The sequence below is a fragment of the Chionomys nivalis genome, chromosome 3 (assembly GCF_950005125.1).
Source record: "Chionomys nivalis chromosome 3, mChiNiv1.1, whole genome shotgun sequence".
NCBI classification, from domain to species: domain Eukaryota; kingdom Metazoa; phylum Chordata; class Mammalia; order Rodentia; family Cricetidae; genus Chionomys; species Chionomys nivalis.
Genome location: NC_080088.1, coordinates 30,083,364 through 30,104,409, shown reverse-complemented (window position 1 = coordinate 30,104,409; position 21,046 = coordinate 30,083,364).

Here is a 21,046-nt window from a genome sequence, read left to right as displayed (position 1 = left end):
ACCAAACATCCACCCTCTGCAAGAGCCAAAACCGCTCTTAACTGCCGAGCCATCTCTCCAGCAATAAGAATGGCTGTATTTTTTAATGTAGCTATAAAATAACAATTTAGACTAGCAAAAGTCATCACTTGTTAATAATCGAGAATCAGGAATAATTATGTTTTATAGAAATGAATAGAAAATTGAAGTGACCTAAAGCTTTCTGCTAGTTACAAGAAAATTACAGCTAATATCTTCTAAAGTCTTAAAATAAAAAAGAGTGAAACTATTAGGCACCAAGGAAATCCATCAATGCCTATAATTCATGAAGAATCAGTTCCATCAGATTTTACTACTGTTGTTTGCTTGTGAGACAGTCTCACAATGTTCCCCTTGCTGATCTAGAACCCACTATGTAAATCATGTTTGTCTTAAACTTTGAGGGAGCTGACTGCTTCTGCTCCCAATGCTTGCCTTAAAGGCTTTTGGCCCCATGCCCAACAGGTACAGTGTATTTGAGTGTGAGACCATATTTTTAAATTGAACAATGGAGACATAAATTTAGATTGTGAGGTGAGCACTATTTTACTTGTAGCGTACTCTGCTGCCTGTGCATACTCTGTTGGAAACGTCAACCCTTTCACTACAGATAACATAAAACTGAGGTCTATCTTCACCAAAGAAATACATTTGGCCAAAAGAAGTGAACTAAAGACTTGGTATCCACAGAAAATATGTCTTCTTTCTCTTCTGAGAGCAGAAAATAGCTGGTGTGAATGTGTATTCAATCCCAACACTCAGGAGACAGTGACAGGTAGATCTATGTGAGTTCAAGGTCAAGACTACATAGTGAGTTTCAGGAGAGCCAGAACAATGTAGAGAGACCTTATCTCATAAAAAAAAAAGCAAAGAAACAAAAAGGCAAAACAGAGGAAACCATAACAGGGAAATTATAATTTAGGGTCAGCAAGTTACCTTACCTGTTGAAAAGCTTTATAGCCTCATTCCACCACCTGAGCCAGTGAATGGAAGGAGAGAATTCATGCCCTTACAAGGTGTCCTCTGACCTCCACACATGCAGATATGCCATATGCACTGGCAACCCCCAAACACATACATAACAAATGGCAACTATTGAAAAAATTGAAAATTATCTGAGATTGAGGAAAATAATAACTACAATAATATTTATGGCAGTTACTCAGAGTATTTCAAAATTTGCAGTACTTAAAAAGGTCTTTTAAAAATTGTTTTAAATGAGTAACATAAATGAAGCACAATTAACACAAACAATGACATTTCTCATAAGTTTTATGCACATCATCACCATGATTGGCAGTTGCCATTGCCTTCCCTTCTTGCATTTTTATCAGATTTTAGAAACCTTAGAAGCTTCCTGGAGAGCTGCTTGCCTAGAGAGAAAGCAAGGCTTTCCTCATTAGCACACGGTTGTGATCCACAGGGTAGCCAGCATTTGATTATTAATGTGAGCTGTTTAGGCCATTAGCTGTCACCTGTTTCAAAAACTTGTGTGATGCTGTTTAGCTTTGGACTCTCTTTCCTGCTGTCAAATTTAGTTAAAATGTGCCTCTGGGATCAAATATCATAAGGGGGAAAACACAGTCAGAACAATTTCATAAATCTTCCTCCTGTAGGAATCCTGGTTGAAAACAAAATTAATTCTTAATACATACTATTTAACACTAGCTTCATAGCTCTGGATACCTTAGGATAGAGACAATATTTATTAATAATGTCCTGAGGTTTTAGAGCCAGTGTGTACTCTTATAATTCATTTTTATCTCTTCTAAAATAGCTGTTGCTATAAATTGATTTCTTTCTCATGATGTTTGAAGTTCCTGTCAAGGTTCTGCTTTTATTTAAATATTTGATAATTATGTTAATGCAAGCCTGCTCTTAGATTTTCATAGTATTAATACAATTTAAACTTTGGAAAGCTTTCAAATGTTCCGTGTTAACCTGAACATCACCATAAATCTAGCAAGTAGAGAATGAAGTCTTCAGAAATGCATTTCTTTGGTTAATTTAAAGGAAAGAGAATGTAGAAGGCAGTCATTTTTAATTATGTTCACATTTAATCCCCTTTTTCAGAAAGTTAAAATAAAAATCTAAGAGTAGACTCTTTAGAGTCTAGCTTAATGATGACCATGAACTGGAAAGTCGTGGAGTTTTATGCTAATCTATATTTACCACAGAATTCAATGAATACCCATTAGATGACTTTAATTACATAATGATAATTGTACTTAATCAACTAAGATGTCTTAATTTGACTTTTACAGAAACTACGGTTATTGTTATGTTATAAGCTACCAAGATTTAGGAAAAAACTTTATCAGCTAGTTCAACAAACTTATTGGCATTTTAACAACAACAATAAAATAAACAGGAAGAGGATGACAGCAGAATGACCAGGCAAGACCATCACTCTGACAGCTGAAGGCAGCATTCTCACTCATGAAGCATGAATGATGGAAATAAATACATGAATGTTGATTAGACCATGACATTGTTCCACATACAGTTTTAAACAGCAGAACTCCATAATCCTGCGGTGCTTTAGTGACAAATACATCACAATAGCCACCCTTGAAGTAGATTGTTATTTCAAGCCCTATGCCATTAACATGGATAGCTTCTCACTGTGGGGAGATTTATGACGGCAACACAGAAAATCATTTAAACTTTAAAATACTTCCTGGGAACCACAACCACATGTTATCAGGCATTTTTATTGCTATTTTAGCAGGAGATTCATAATTATTTGTAATTTTTTAGAGGTAGAGGCCAAATCTGATACTAAATTTTAACTTTGAAACAGGACCATTTATTGGTAATATACATGTTGGTTATTTCAAGGTTAAGTGAATGATTTAAAAAGTAAAGTGGCATGTTTAAAATAAAGTTATAGCTAACTTTTAGAATAATGTTTTTAGATTTACTAGAAACTGTATTTATGAATATTCATGCTATTTGGTTCTAAGTATCTATTTGTAATATGATTTTTAAATTTATTTTTTAGAAAACAGTATTTCGTCATTTACATACCAATCCCAGTTCCCACTCACTTCCCAACATTAGATGCTGGAATTCTTGCATCTAGCTAAATGTAAGACCTATCTGTCACAGTGTCTTCTATAAAATTGTGTAGCCCAGATAACTGTCAAAGGTCTGCTACTTCCCTGCCTTTGATTTACAAGTGTGAGCTAACAGAAATTATGGAATCCTCTGGCTTCCAAAAAAGTCCTTTTTCAGAAATTTTGTTAGCAATAAAACTATCCCACCCCAGGTATCTTTTAAAATATAAATGCTTAAAAGAAAAAAAATCAAACAAACAAACAAACAAAAAAAAAAAAACCCAGGACCCATCTTTAGTTTGAAAGATAAAAGGCAGTATGAATTCATCAGTCTTGTTCTTTAAGTGGTAGAGACTGAAAAACAGCTAAGAACTTCCGAGAACTATACAAGTTGAAGGGAATCTTCTATTTATTATTATAACCCTTTCTGCTTACCTAAAAGATGAGTTCCTTTAAAAAAGAAAACAGATGTAGTAAAAACCCCAAAACTAACGCTAAGGAGAATTTATGGCAAGTATTGGTCTAAGGGACATTAAACACTACAATGGACAGTATCTTGAATGGAAGCTTAAAAAAGAGAGAGAGAGAGAAGAGACTTTATTCACTTGACCATTTTCTTCCACTGACCTTTATCCTCATTTCGTGAAGGTATCTGAAGGGGCCCTGTCTCAGAAGGGACCATTCTGATCACCTGACTTGACATAGGGACGAAGACTAGAAAGTCTAGAGAAAAATAGAGTTCTTGTCGAGATTGTCAATTTTCATTGATTTTTGACAGACTTATTTATCAGGTGTATATAAAGTAAGATTTCTGCTCAGTATTAAAATGCTTTTCTGTGTTGTACACTGAAGAAAAAAACCAATAAGAAGTAGTAACAACACAAAGAAGATAAGGGGTAAAACAAAAAAAAATATTTCCTATTTTGGCTTCTGTACTAATGATGTTTTAGATTTACTGAAGTGTTTCTGCAATTGTATGATAAGGATTTTTTTTTCTTTCATGCCATTTTACATAAGAAAAATTGGGAACTTACAGAGTTTCACTAAGTTCCATGTGCTTACAGGCATTAACTAGGATTTGGAATGTAAAGAACTTTTGCCTCCACTTCCATACCATCTGATGCTATAACATAAGTGGCATAAGTCAAGGTGAGGAAGTTAACTTTCTTAATAAATGAAATAACTAACCTTTTATTAAACACATAAAAATTCATATCATATCATCATGGAAGCACATTTATAGAGAGCCATGATTTTCAAACACAGGCTGAATATAACACTTAGTAACAACTAGGTAAAGAATCCTTGCAATATTTGTCTATAAATTATGGTAGATATAACTTTGGCCTAGAAGATTTTGAAAAAATAATCGTTACAACCAGCTCTATGCAACAAAATGAGAAATTAATTTTACTTCATGATATTGATTCATTCTTTGAGCACAGGTACTTTCTATCAGACCTGTTGTGATTTGCTACTCTTGTTGCAGATTGATTGCAAACAGTGCTCTGCCTTCTCTTGGTTTTTGAGAACACCCCTATACTAAAATGGTATGGTAAAGGTTTTTAAAATAATTTTATTAAAATTAGTTCAGTAGAAAAGTATGAGTATTTCAGTAAAAATAATCTATGAATTAAAGCTGTTCACTTAGGCAACATAGTATAAAGTGTAGCAGTTGCTCAGTAAATCCCATGAATGAATAATGGTCACATTGAAATGCATTGGGTAGGCAACTTCAGGTGTAAAATCCATTGTCTTTTGTCCCATTCAAAATACTCTCAGAATTTATATTGATAACAGTCATTAATTCATCAGTCATGGATGAGCAGTTAACCTCCTTAAGTTGTAAAATCCAGCCCATGAGTCTGGGCTGGAGAGATGGCCCAGTGGTTAAAAGAACTGCCAGCTCTTCCAAAGGTCCTGAGTTCAATTCCCAGCTACTATATGATGGCTCACCACCATCTGTAATAAGATCTGGTGCCCTCTTCTGTCCTGCAGGCATGCAGAAAGGCAGAAAACTGTCTATAACAACTATCTAAATAATTAAATAAATCTTAAAACAAATTATTAAATAAAAAAAGAGGCAGTGGTGGCACATGCCTTTTATCCCAGCACTCAGGAGGCAGACGCAGGTATCTCTGTAAATTCAAGGTCAGCCTGGTCTACGGAGTGAGTTCCAGGACAGACTCCAAAGCTACACAGAGAAACCCTGCCTCAGGAAATAAAATTAAAAATTTTAAAAAAGAAAGAAAAATAGAAAAAAAAGACATGAGTATATAACATTAAAATTTTCACATAAATGTTTATGCATGTATATTTTAATTTTAAATATTTTAATGTCACTATTTTTATTAATACATTGATAAGATTAAATTCTAATGATAAAAGAAAATTTAATATATTTTTAGAAAAAATAGTTCTAAAATTAATGTTTTTCTCAAAGTGTTTTATTTTCATATTACAAAAATGCATGCAAAGTTCATGATAATAAATTAGCTATCATTTCTTATATGAAAACAGAATAAAGCAACCACATGACCTTGAAAACTGTAGAGTTTGCTCTTAGATTACAAAGCACTCTCTCAACAAGAAGCAAGCATTGATTTTTCCCACATATTGATGACAATTATTTTGTAGATCAGGATAAGACATGTAGAGATGAATTTGAAAATTCCAGAACCAGGAATTTTCATGGTGCTTGTTTGGATAAATCATTCTCTTCCTTGGTCAGTATGAATCCACTTTGATATTCACTCAGCAGTTTCTAAATGTCTACATTTTCTGAAATTATTTAAGTTATTAAAATTTGAGAACACAAAGCTTACAAATGTTTTCCATACATAACTACATCAGTCTCTGTCAGAATCTCCAAATCCTTCATGTCACATACTTAAAATTCCCATATGATCTGTGATTGAATATCACCAGTAAAAGTGGGATGACTTAAAAAGTCATTATTGTTATCTGAAATTCAAGAATGGCCCAATGTGTCTACAGGGATAAAAGATTAATTACTTAGATCTTTGAGAGGAGATACAATGCATGAAGGCATAAGTTGTTGATGCTCAACCTGGACTTCACATCTATGCAGCTATCAGCATTTGTAAGTAAATTAAACTGTGTGTTTAGAATGTGAAATTATACTATATATAAAATGAAAGTGTAAGTATTTGTTATATAACATATACACAACAAAACAGTATTTCTTTGGGGCCCTGCAATCTATTTTGATTTCAACAGAGACACTTTTGAACAGTTGCAGTTTCTAAGGCCCATATTTAACATCACAGTTTCAATGCTATTCATTTAAACAACCTACTTCAGAACAGTTTATCTGCAGTGTGAAGCAGAAATTGGTATCACTGATGGAGAAATAATTTTACTCTCAATGATTCTGATTATATATCAAAACTTAATGAAAATATTCTACAGCACAATGTTTTCAAATTATTTAGGGGAAACAGTTATACTTATCTATGGCAATAAAATTTGAAATGCTAATTTTAACCTATGCAATTTACAGTTATTCAATATTTGATCAAAATGAGACCTATGCAGAATGCACTTTCTTTCTTAGACATACATGAAAATAACTTGTTTCTGACCTGTGGTTATAGGGAAATATTCTTGTGCTTACCACTCATGAACTGACGTGTGACAATAGGTTTGTGGCTTTAACATGTCTATATGTTATTAATCTATGTCCTTTTATATAGCATATTTTATCATGTTTTCTCCATTTCTCTGAAATCCAACCTACCTTTATTCCTACACAACTTTATGTTCGCTCTCTCTCTTTCTCTCTCTCTCTGTCTCTCTCTCTCTCTGTCTCTGTGTGTGTGTTTCCCAAAACAAAACTATAAAAACACACAATAATCAAAACTAACAAAAAAAAATTCAATAGGTCAAAAAAGACAAAACGAAATAAAATGAAATACACCATGGAGTAGGTTTTGTGTTAGTCAACCACCCCTGGTCATGGGTCTGCCCTATAGTGTGGTAGCTAAAACCAGCGACTTAACCAGTTTCAAGTCATTGGGGATGACAGAATTTCACTTTGCCAGCTGATGTCAATTACAAGTAGCTTTTGTTTAGGACTGGACCTATGTGTACTTCTATTTTTCAGTGTTGGGATCCTTTGGGCTTGAATTTGTGCAAACTGTGAGAGACATGTGCTCATCTATGTTCATTGATGTTCAATTCATAATGACCATAAAGTAGAAAAAGCATAGTCATCCATAAGATTATGATTAGACAATGAAAATGTGGTATATTTAAATAAGAGAATAGGATTCAGCTGTTAAAAACTAAAATTTTCAAGTAAAATGGGTATTTTAAACAGATTCTCCTTTCAGAAATTACATTCCAACCACAATTTCTCCTCTTTCCATTCCTCCTAGACCCCCCTTTTCCTCTCTCCCCAGATCAACCTCCTCCATTTTCACTTCAAAAATAAACAGGTTGCAAATCATGATAGCCAGACAAGACAGCATAAGACTAAAATAAATGCAACCATATATTAAGGGAATACATTTTTATTAAAATACAGATTTCTGGTTAAATATGAAGTGGATAGATATGAAAACCTATAATTTGAGCATCTGCAATATAATTAGCCATCAGAGGAAAAATATTGAGTATCCTGTGAATAATTCAACACTGTTTTTTCATTTTTAAGACATAACATACTCTGAGCTATCCATTTCAAAATCAGTGTCCACACCGTGGACATCGTGCAGCTGAAGATTCTTGTAATATGTTAATTCTGATCAGCAAGAGGCTTCCATAGTATTATTAATAGTTACTCTAGATCCTAATAGCTTATTCCGAAAATGTACTTACAGGTCAAAAGGAAAAGAAGCGAGTTATATAGGTACTTTGGGTTTGTTGGATTGGCTTACTAGTGCTGTAGTAACCTTTAAGTTACCCGACCACTTGGGTGTAGCCTCTTATACTTTATAAGCCGATGTGATGGAGGAGGGTCCATCACCGATGTAAAGCTCCTGTCTGGCCTCTCTTCCGGCCATGGGATTTGCTTGCTGTTCCCTGTTCAAGAGGACTGTAATCTATGAGTCTATTATACTCTAGTATACTCAATCCCGAGCAGGTGTTGTATTTCTTTTAATCCTCCTTCTTCATCTGGCACCACAATGGATCCAGACTCCACACCTACCGGATGGCGCAGCTTAAAGGCCTAACTGGTTCACAGTCAACAAAGTCTCCCACCCCCAACCGCCTGGCTTACTTTTACCTAAGCGGCTTGTTGTTGTTGTTTTGTTTTGTTGTTTGTTTTTGTTTGTTGTTTTTTGTAAAATCACTAACTGCGTACAGTGACTTGAAAATTTCTCAAGTTCGCGCACAGCCCCCCCCCCCCCCCCACTGCTGCATTCCCTGCTGAGTGGCAATTTGTGCAGCTACCAGTTTGTACTCCAGGATCCTGAGTTCTGGACTTCATGCTTTGTGTACGGAATTGATTTAATTGCTTTTAATTTGCCAAGCAAAGCATATTTTTTAATGTTTAACCAGAACCAAGAAGAAAAAAAAAAAAAACAAAGTGGATCAGGACTGTTTATGTTGCCAGGTTGCACCACTAGTCACGACTTTGCAACCAAGACACCTGCTGGACAATAAAGATTATTAAAACTAAAACAATTTACCAGACCTCATAGAAGGTAACTAATAAATCAATAAACTTTAAAGTTATATAATGGCTGACAACATTACTATGGAAATTTTTTGTAACTTTTTTTTAATACTATTGATTGTATTCTGCAAGGTTTACATGGTTATTGTGACACATCCATTTAGTGAACATTGGGACTCAGTTTTTTCCTTCATATTATATCCTTAAGAAAGTAGTTTGATAACAGAACCAAGAATAAGGCACTTTTAGAAATGATACAGTCTTTACAGACTAATAATTAACAGCTAGTTGACAGGATTAATACCATCGAAAATCAAAATTTACCTGAAAAACATTAATACTATTGAAAAGGGTAACAATATTCAACAGGCAAAATTGAATCTATGTCAAAGTGTACTGGGAAATTGTTCAATCATACTGTTGAATTTGAACAATCAAATTTTGTTAAAATGTTATGATAGGTTAGCAGATAAAGCATCAATCTAGGAAGGAAATTTGCACACTATCCAAATAATGTCCAAGGATGAGATGTTATCTTTAAAGGAAAAACTTCAGACATTGCAATCTTCATTGCAGAATGAAGACCAGAGGCTGGGTGCCTCAATGAAATTACTAGAGATATATACAGGCCTGGAGATTCAGGCCTTAAAAAGGACAGTAGTAAAAAAATTTGAAATAATTGAAGAAATTATTGGAGCTGATGATCAGGGAAAGAAGGAACACAAACAGGATTTAACATTGCCCATAGCTGTCAGAGATGACTTATACAGGGTTTTAGATTCCTATCCTGTAATCTACTCAGACAAACCATCAAGTGTAAAGGCCCAAAAGGATCCATAGAAGGTAGATGGATGCCAATACGAATGAATGATCTAGAAGAAATTAAGGACGCAATAGTAACTTACGACTTGCATTCTGCATTTGTTAGGAAGATGGTAAATGCTTCTCACATCAAAGCTATGCCAAAAGACTGGCTTCAGTTAGTATCAGCAGTCCTGGATAATAGACCTCAACTGATGTTTAAATGTTATTTCAGGGAAGAAGCTAAAATTTTAGAACAACAGGAAAAAGCAAAAGGACTTGAAACTTTCCAAGATCAAATTCTTGGTGAGGTTCCTAATGCTTACCCATAGGTTCAAGCTCTTTACGATGAACAAATCTTGTCCCTATATATCCTTAAATGCTTGTGACAAGATTCAAGAACTAGGAAAATGAATTGAATCATATACCAGGGTTAAACAGGGCCAGAGGGAACACTTTAATGACTTTTTAAAAAGATTAACTAAGGCTGTACAAATAGGAGTAATAGACCTAGATGCTAGATGAGTACTTATTTAATTTCTGGCATTTGAAAATTCCAATTAAGAATGCAAAAAGATACTTAAGCCTTTAAATATTAAATCAGCACCAGTGGATAAATAGATACTGCATACAATGAACATTGAGACATTCGACTATAATACTGAATCTTGGATAGGAGAAACAATTTCCAAAAAAAACGAGGAGACACCAAAATGACAAATGTTTTAGCTGTGGTAGAATATGACATCTGAGAAGGGATTGTAGAAAAGGAATTCTTAAGAATAATATCTCCTCTGAAATGCAAGAATAGGAAGACTCAGTCTTTGGGTATATGTAGAAGGTATGGCAAAGTCTGACATTGAACCAATAAATGCAGATCAACAAAACAGACAAGGCAGCCTAATACCACTGGGAGACTTCTTGGGGGCTTCTTTCAGGCCCCCAAGCCAAAAGTGGTCCAATCATTTCCAGGCATTGTAGAAGACATGTCACACTAGGAAAATTAAAAAATCCAGAGTCTTCTGTAAAAGACCATACTGTTCTGGATGATGGCATAAACATGGAGAATAAATAAAACATTCCAGGAGGAAATAAGAAATGTATTTTCTGGCAAACTTCTATAAATGATAAAAACCAAAGCTAAGAGTGCATATAAATGGCATTGTAATTGTAGGTTTTATAGACATGAGTGTGGACATATCATTACTCCAGAATCTTGGCATCTAAATTGGCCTCTTCAAGAGGCACATATTCAACTACTAGGAATTAGAACTCTATCTCAAGCGAAACAAAGCATGAGCAGAGTTGAATAATAGGGCCAGAAGGACAGAGAGAAAGGCCAAGGCCATATGTGGCTAATATTGCAGTGAATTTATTGGGTCATGACCTGCTGCAGCAATGGAATACCCAGATTAACATTCTTGCAGAACCAGAAACTGTTAATTTTGGGAAAGATATTATAAGGTACTATACACAAACATTACCAGTCATTCAGGCTGTACAAGAACACAAAAATAATAGCAAATCTTTAGAGGTACCAACAGCTTTACCTTTAAAATGGTTAACTGAGAAACCAATATGCATTAAACAGTAGCCATTAACAGAAGACAAACTGTTGGCTTTAGAACAGCTGGTACAGGAGCAACTAGATGCTCACCATTTTGAAGAATCAACCAGCCCTTGGAATTCTCCTGTGTTTGTTGTAAAAAAGAAATCTGGTAAATGGAGAATGGTGACAGATCTAAGAGCTGTCAACAAGGTAATTCAACCTATGGGCCCTCTACAACCTGGAATTCCTCTACCTTCTCTATTACCAAAAGGATGACAGTTTATAGTTATTGATTTAAAAGATTGTTTCTTCACTATACCTTTTCAAGAAAAGGGCACAGAAAATTTTGCTTTCAAAGTACTTACTCATAATAATTCTCAACCTTTTAGGAGATACCAGTGGACTGTCCTTTCACAGGGAATGCTCAATAGTTCCACCCTATGCCAAAACTTTGTAGTCATCCATTGGAAATAATACATAAAAATTTCTTAAATCTATAATTTCCCTTACATGAATGACATTTTGCTATGATTCAAAGAGAGATACTTTAGAAAAAAATGTTTGAAGAAGTAAAAAAAACTTTGTCAAAATGGGGATTGCAAATTGCTCCTAAAAAATACAGAGAGGAGATTCTGTCAATTACCTAGGTTATGCAATAGGTTTACACATAATTAGAACACAAAAGGCACAAATTAGGAGAAACTAATTGCTGACTCTGAATGATTTTCAAAGATTTTAGGAGACATTTCCAGTCTATCACAAGCTAACAGAGATAACACCTGATCTAATGGTTAATTTAAACAAAACCTTACATGGTAACAAAGACTTTAATAGTCCCAGAGAATTAACAGTTGAAACAAAAAAAAATAATTTTTGTTGAAGAAAAATTACAAGAGGCACATGTGGATAAGGTGAATCCAAATCTTAATTGCGTTTTAGTCATATTACCTTCTAGAATTTCCCCTACAGGAATTTTAATGCAAAGGAGAGATATTATCTTAGAATAGATATTTTTAACACATAAACCAAGTAAAAAATTAAAAACTTTTGTAGAAAAAGTCTCTGAATTAATTATAAAAATTTTATAAAAAATTATAAAATTATAAAAATAAAGTTGAGACTTTGTCCACTAGCAGGTATAGACCTAGAAGAGATTATAGTGCCTTTTACTACTGATAAAATTAAAAAAAAATGTGAAGACAATGAGCCTTGGCAAAGAGCTTGTGCTAATATTTTAGGAGAGATTAATAGCAATTATCCCCAAAGTGACTGAGTTAAGCTTATAAAGAGAACTCTTTGGATCCTCCCCCACATTGTACAGGACACAACAATAGCTGGAGCCTGTATATTTTATACTGATGCAAATAAATCAGGAAAGGCAGGTTACAAATCAGAAGAATTAAGTAAGTTGGAACAAAGCCCTTATAATTCTGTCCCAAAAGCAGAATTATATTCTATTCTTATGGTACTAAGGGATTTTAAAGAACCTCTTAATATAGTTACTGATTCACAATATGTAGAAAGAGTTGTCTTGCATACTGAAACCACTGAATTTATACCAGATGATACAGAACTGACATCATTATTCATACAGATTCAAGACATAATCATGAATAGGCTTTATCCCATATACATAACACACATCCGATCTTATACATGTCTGTCAGGTCCTCTAGCAAGAGGTAATGTAGAAATTGATCAATTACTTAATTGAAGTTGTTGAAGGCCTCATAATTCCATAAGAAACATTATGTCAATAGCAAAGGTTTAAAGAAGAAATTTTCTATTACATGGCAAAAGCTAAGGAGATTATAAAGAGATGTCCTATTTATTTTTTCTATAATGAAATAGCACTGCCTGCAGGGACTAACCCAAAGGGTACTTTAAGGAATGAAATCTGGCAGATGGATGTGTTCTACTTTGAAGAAATCAGAAAATTAAAATATGTACATGGCACCACTGACACTTATTTGGGTTTCAATGGCAACTGCTTTAAGCTCAGAAAAGGCTGATTCAGTAACCACACATTTATTAGAATTTATGGCCATCATAGGTATACCTGCACAAGTAAAGACAGATAATAGTCCAGGATATATCTCCTGGATATATTTTTTGCATATTATAATATAAAGCATATTACAGGTATATCACATACTCCTATAGGTCAGGAAGTAATAGAAAGATCAAATCGAACTATAAAGGATATGGTAAACTAACAGATAGGGTTGGAAAATACCCCAAGAAATAGATTACATAATGATTTATTGACTTTGAATTTTCTTAACTCTAATGGTAAAAAAATAGTAGCAGCATAGAGACATTGGGTAATAGAAAAGTCTTCTGAATTAAATCAGCCGGTGTATTTCAAGGATGTGTTGACCACACAATGGAAGCCAGAAGATATGCTATGGTGGGGAAGGAGTTTTGCTCTTGTTTCAACAGGAAAAGAAAAGTTATGGATATAATCAAAATTAATAAAGATTAGGTTTGAAAATGAGAAATCTCTTGAGAAAGAGAAATGGTAGCTCATCCTCAAAGATGACAACCAATCAGGTGGTAAGGAAACCACATAAAGGTTGGGGCAGGGTTCTGTTCTTGTCTTTGCAGGAAAATACTCACCTTCAAAACGGCAAGACACCCTGGACATCTAAATGCCTAAACAGGAAAAGATAATTATCCAGATAGGATAACCAAGCAAAGAGAATTATAACTTATGAGAACAAGTCATCTGAGGGTAAGAGTCTTTGAATACTAAATAAAATATTTATGACTTACTTAAAAATCAATGCTGGGTTTGGAGTTGCACAATGGCTCTGCCCTTCTCTAAATTCAAGCATGTTGTTAAAATAAAAACTTAAAATTTTTTTCTCATGTCAGGAGCCATAGTATGGGACAGAAAGAAAAAGGATTTTTTTAAAAAAAATATTACTTTTCTTCATACCTATTTTTTCTCTATTTTACCTTTCAGTGAATATATATGTCTGTATAAATAATGTTTAAGGTTTCCACGATGAACAATGAATTTTCATGCAGTAATCTTTAAAGTCTTCAGGAGGAAGATGAGTCCCCATAACAACAATTCCACCTGGTTGATATGATGCCATGATACCAATAGCACTACTGTAAGACCTGTTTTGGGTACCAACTGCTCAAGATGATGGTTCCAACTTGGTTAGCTGTAATGGTGCATGGTTTTTTTTTTTTTTTTTTTTCAACGTTCTGGACAGAACTCCAAATAGGAACCTCAAAAAAAAAACATACAGAATACTCAGAGACTATTTGCAATTATGCCAGACAGTAATCTTGGAACTTAACCATCATTTTACTGTCACAGGATCCCATAGAAACATCACCCCCATGACAGCTGGAAGTAATTTTAGAAGACGACATCCCCTCTCCCAACAAAGTCTGTCCTCGGGGTTAAAGACATCATTTAGGGGTTGTTTATAATTATTATAGGGTTGTAGGTTGGAGTAAAATTATGTAAGCTCAGAAAATTTAATTTGAAAATAAAAAGGGAGAAATTGGATGGGATAATAGATTAGTGTGTCCTTACTCATACTAATAATAATAGCGAGTAATGAAGTGAATACTTGTGAGCTACATTTTTATTGGTATGGATTTTTGTATATTGATACAAACTTAAATTATATTGAATATATTCCTATTTTTGTTTACAATATTTGTATCTCTAAACAAAGTTTTTGTCATATTGTATGCATGCATGCTTCTACCTCTGCCTAAGACATTTTGGATATTGATACAATTATAGGATATATTTATCATATTGCAATATACATTTCTATTTCTGATCAAGATATTTATATATTGCTTACATTTGAGGTCATTGTCCTCATTTGTTGCACAGTTGTTTAAAGATTGTTTAATATTCTAATATGAAGTCTTAGTCTTTAAGTTATATAGGTATTAAGAATTATAGGTCAATCAATAGTCATCCAAGTTTGTCATACTTATAATTAGACTAATCAGGTACTTTAGATACATAGAGAGCTTATTTAGATACACAGAGAGGTAATCTTCAGCTGCGTCAAAGAGCTGTGGAATATGGCATTTAAATAACTAGGGTTCTGTTGATGTGAGACACAATTGATCCTGGCAGCACCAATCTATTCCTGAAAGAATATTGAACACTGAAGACACTCCACTTGGAGTTTTTTTTTTTTCTTGGCAAAACTAGCCTTTGGGTAGTGAGCTTCTCATACACTGACCACTGACAAAATGTACGACTCCAGACAAGACAAGCAGGATACAAAAAAAAAAAAAAACCAAAAAACAAACAACAACAACAAAAAAAAAAAAACAAACCAAAAAAACCAAAAAACAAAAACAAAAACCAACCAACCAAACAAAAACAACAACAAAAAAGACTGTTAAATCTTGCCAAGACACGGTAAGACAGTTTTGAAAAATTTTCTGCCTCTGAAAAAGGCCTATCAGTTACTGTAGACCTTAGCCAAAGTTGTTTGCTCCAAAGTTGCAAATGAGATGTTGGGTGATTGCCCAGGTAGCCAGTTGTCTCTGTCATTTGTCGCACATTTGGGAAGTTTCTTGATTTACTTTCTGCTTACACAAATAATATTATTTTCCTTCTCAGGCTTGTTGGGGTTGAAGATTACATAGTTTTAGTTACTTTCCTTTCATGACTTGGCCAAGTTATTTATTATACAAGACTTAAACTCATTATGGTAGGATAGTTATTGAAACATATCACATTTCTTGCTTGATATTGTTTATGCTAGTTGTAATTCTAATTTTTATAACTTATATTTGTTCTTATTGTATATATTTTTGTATTAGGCTTAGAACTTTCTTATTTAAACAAAAGGGGAGGTGCTACGGGAAATCCTTCAGCCAGTAGCCTTTAAGTTTCCTGCCCACCTGGCCATGCCCTCTTATACTATATATGCCATATAAAGCATGCGTCCATCCGGCCTGCTTTCCGGCTGTGGGATTTGGTTGCTGTTCCCTATTTGAACAGTGGACTATAATCTGTGACTCTACCTTTTAATAAATAACCCTCTATTATACTCAATTCTGGGCTATTGTGGGATTTCTTTTAAGCATCCTTCATTATATTTGTAATGTATTCAAGATTAATAAGTTTAAGTTAAGTAAATCTCCTTATACAAACAAATTATTTTCAAGGATTGAAAAGTAGCTCATTTAGGGTAGTGCCTGCTTTGAAACCATGGCTGCCTAATTATGATTCCCATACCCACACTAAAAATGTCTGGTGTGGCAAGACATTACTACTGGCACTAGAAGAGAAATACATATTGGTGACTTGGGCTCATTGGAGATCTGGTCTAATTTAACCAAAAAAGTGCAGACCACTGAGAGACCCTGTGTTTAAGGAAAAGAATGGTGCCAATGAAAAGGACACTAGAATTCTATACTGGCATTGTCCTTATTTGGAAAGGATAAAATATTTAATATCATTATACTTTGCAATTGGTTTTAATAAGCATGATTTTTGATAGCTGTGGGTTAATCACTGAATTGATGGCCAGAGTACAATTTATTTTATAGTTTAGGAACTTAATCCTTCAGTATTTGATCTTTCTCAAAATCTATTTATTTACTTAATCCTTCAGTATTAGATATTTTTGCAAGATCTATTTATTAAATCTGAAATTTGAGATTTAAAAATTGTTTCTATTATTGTTATACTCATGGTTATCAAGATTTTATATAAACTAAGTGGAAGAGTATGTAGAAAATCTTTGCTTTCAATTAAAAAATCAGAAATGTTGATTTTCAAGTGCAGTTTGAGTGAGGCTAGGAAAGAGTGACAGGGTTAGAAAATCACATAGAAGTTCCCTCAAAAAAATGTTGCTCTAAGAATTGGTTAGGTGGGTGTAGTAGGAAGGCTACTTGTTTGTTTCCTGACTGCTCAGCGCCAAAATAATCACACAGAAACCATATTATTTAAATCACTGTTTGGCCCATTAGCTTTAGCTTCTTATTGGCTAACTCTTCCATATTAATTTAACCTATTTTTAGTAATCTGTATATCACCATGAGGCTGTGGCTTACTGGGTAAAGTTCCCAGTGTCTGTCTCCATTGGGGCTACATGGCTTCTCTCTACTCCACCTTCCTTCTCCCAGAAATAGTTTCTCTGCCTACCTTTGTTCTACTCTAACAGGCCAAGCCTGTTTCTTTATTAACTAATGGTATTAACAGCATGCAGAGGGGAATCCCACATCAGGTGGGTGCTATTTTCTAAGAGAAATTTTGTCTTGGCATATTTATATACCTTTACTTATGTGTATGTGAGTGAGTTTGTACATATTAGAGCATCTGCCAATAGAGGCCAGAAATGTTGATGTCTAAAACCTGAAGAGGCACATGATTTTGAGCTAGCCAGCTTGGGTGCCAGTAAACCACACTGAGGTCCTCTGCAAGAGTCATGTGTTCTCCTAACTTCTATGCTATCTCTCTAGTCCTGGAAATGTCGTTTTACAATGCATCTTCTACAATTAATACATGTCTACAACAAACATGCGAGAGTACTTTAAAAGCCTAATATAGAAACTAGAGGATGTACCTATTTAGATTTTTTTTTAAAAAAAGCACATTTGAAATGCCTTGTAAACTCTCAAATTCCATGGTAACATCACCTTTCAGTATCTATAATAAATTGTTTAACTTTTAAACCACTATTCCTTTTATTTTAATTAATCATTTGTCACCTGTCTTGGACAAGGTACTATGTTTAAATAGCCATGAAGTGTCATGAATAAAATATCCTGTGTTTCAAGGACTTGAAGTATAATTTAGAAGACAGAGTATATAAAATAAAGCCTCATAATAAGAGTTATATATGTGAACTGCGAAAGAAATGAGAAGGTAATACATTCTGTAGAAAATAAGGGCTTGTGTTATGATGAATTTGAAGTTTCCCAGGGTCATTAACTTAAAATTATTATACTGTAATAAACAAAGATAAAACAGTGGTCCATCAAAAATGCCATTTATTAGAATCCTGCACCCCGTCCTTCTATACCCAAGACCTCTGGTGGACAGGATTGTTTTAAGAGTTTCCAATAAGATGCTTTAGGTCTGGTAGTGTCAGGAAGTAAATGCTAGAAGTAATGTCCCTAGCAGTTGTGTCAGATAATTTTTTACATTTTAAAAGTCAACAAGTTAAAATTTTAAATGGCTTATGTTTTACACAGTTGGTGTTGATAGAGGCTTAGCTTCTGGAACTCTCTAAGGAACTAAAATGATGTTCTCTGAAATTAACAATTGGTGTCTGAAATTTCATGAACAAATGTAAGACTATCAAATATCTCTCCAAGGCAGGAAAGGCACGAAGCTAGAACAGTAAGCCACTACTGCCACTTCCTTCATTGTACTGCTTCAACACGAAGATCTGTATTTTGGGCATATGTTTTATTAAAAACTAACAAACAAACTTAAATATCCATCTTCACTTTCCAAAATTTCCAAAAACTTTTAACTTGGAGCTTCCAGTAAAATATTTCTTAAAATTTTGCCCTGAAAAATGACATTTGATGATCCTAGAAATACCCTAAAAATCAATTGTTAAGATTTGTCAGTGGCAATAATTATGATATATTCCTTAGCTACTGTTGTCTGGTGATCTGAAGTGGTTTACTATGTTGCTTTGGGAGGTGTTGGTTGAAAGAGCCACCTTTAGTCTTTTATTCTATGTGTTAAGTGATAATCATCTAAGTTATTGAAATCTGTATAACATTCTGCATGTCAGTGACATTACCAAGACCCCCAAATTTAATGATTTAAAAAAAAAAACAAAATAGGATAGAAAAGGAGAGCAAGGAAAAGAGATACTTTGACAGAGGAAGCCACTATGGGGTTAGTGAGAAACCTGGTACTAGGGAAATTCCTGGGAACCCACAAGGATGACCCCAGCGAAGAAACTAAGCAGTAGTGGAAAGGGTACCTAAAATGCCCTTCCCATGTATTCAGATTGATGACTACCTTAATTGTCATCAGAGAACCTTTATCCAGTATATGATGGAAGCAGATGCAGAGATCCACATCTAAGTACTCGGCCGAACTCCTCAAGTCCAGCCATAGAGAGTGGAGAGTGCTATTATGAGCAAAGGGGACAAGACCATGATGGGGATACCCACAGAAACAATTGACCCTGGACTAGTGGGACCGACAGCTGGGGAACCTACACAAGCCCGAACTAAGTCCTCCAAATGTCGTTGACAGTGGAACAGGTTGGGCAGCTTGTGGGGCCACTAGCAGTGGAATCAGTATTTATCACTAGTTCATGAACTGCCTTTTTAGAGCCCATTACCTATGGAGGGATACTTGGCTCAGTTTACATACAGGGGGTGGTCTTTAACAGACTTTGTTGACCCCTAATACGAAGTCTCAACCTCTCTGAGGAGTGGATAGGGGCAGGGAGTGGGGAGCAGATGGGGGGATCAGGAGGACAAGGGGAAGAGGGAACTGCAATTGGTATGTAAAATAATATTGTTTTAAAAAGAAAAAGAAAACAAAGCAAAGAATACAAATTATACATCAAGCTCTACTGTCCTAAGCATTCATGTATAAAATAAAAGGGGAATTCATTGGAGATGATATTCTGTTGTTCATTTACTACCAAGAGCAAGTCAAATGTTCTCTCCTCTTAAAGAATATTTTTGATAATACATATCATATGACCTGAAGTTTACAGCCAGAAAACATTTTACATTGGTTTCTTATTCAAATGTTGTAGTTTTTCACAAGCAATTTATGTAGGTACAAGTTTCTTAAAATGTCCTTTGGGCACATCTGTCTTCGCAATTTCATCAATTCAGCTGAATATAATACCCGTGTCCCCAGGTAAAAGTCATGATGCAATTCTATCAGACAGTTGGTGTACTTTGCGCAGTGTGGGTGTGAGAGCTAATTTTGTCCTTAGATTCTGAAGCTTCATTAACAGTCTTAACACATTCGCTGAAGCTTTCGAAACCTCTCAGGCTTTAACACTTACACTACTGCAGAGCAAGGGAGAGAGAAAAATAAAATGTACCGTTGTGTAGAAATAACATTTCCCTAATTGGCAGTGTATGGAGCTGCATTGTACACTTCCAGATCTGAGTTCTAAAATGTCATGCAATGGAAGCCTCTGGGCAATGCAAAGTTGCTGCCTGGAGAAACGTTCTTTAAACACACACACACACACACACACACACACACACACACACACACACACACACACACACACACAGAAGGTCTTTCCAGAAATCAATGAATAAGAGACAAGAGCAGGCTTGATTATTGAATTGCCCACAGCTACTAAGGAGGTAGGTGACCCTTTCCTTTTTTACTTCAATTTATAAACCTCCAAGTTCCACCTGACTCATTATTCAAGTTAACTTGACAGATTTCAATGATTAATTCTAACATAAAGCTGTATAGTTTTGAATGAAAGCAGTTATCATAGACAGGTTTTGGTAGCACATATGTGTTCTATCAGCTTCTATCAGCATCAAAAGAGTTCAGGACCTTAAGATGAGTTTAAGGCTAACTTGGACTACACGGGAAAAATCTTCTTTTCTTTTCTTCTTTTCTTTTTCTTTCTTTTTTTTTTTTTTAGATTACAAAAGTTTTGCAAACATAATTCTATGGAAGAACACTTTACCAAGAAACAAAAGACCCTGAGATCGATTGCTGGTGCCTGTGTGCTGATGAAATGGGAAGGAACCACAATCTCAACATAATCTTAAATCCAATATATATATAGAATTATTATTATTTACATATTAAAGGAAAATATCAATTATCATCTTAGAAATTAACATATGCTTTCCCAGATAGACACTTAAAACTGTAGTAAAATGGTACTGAGGAAAGCATTGGAAAGCATGCCTTCCTCTCTACACATATCTTACACTATATCATGGCCATAGTGCAAACAAAGTTGAACTATCCATTTTAAGCTTAGGAAGGCAGGTCTGTAACTTATT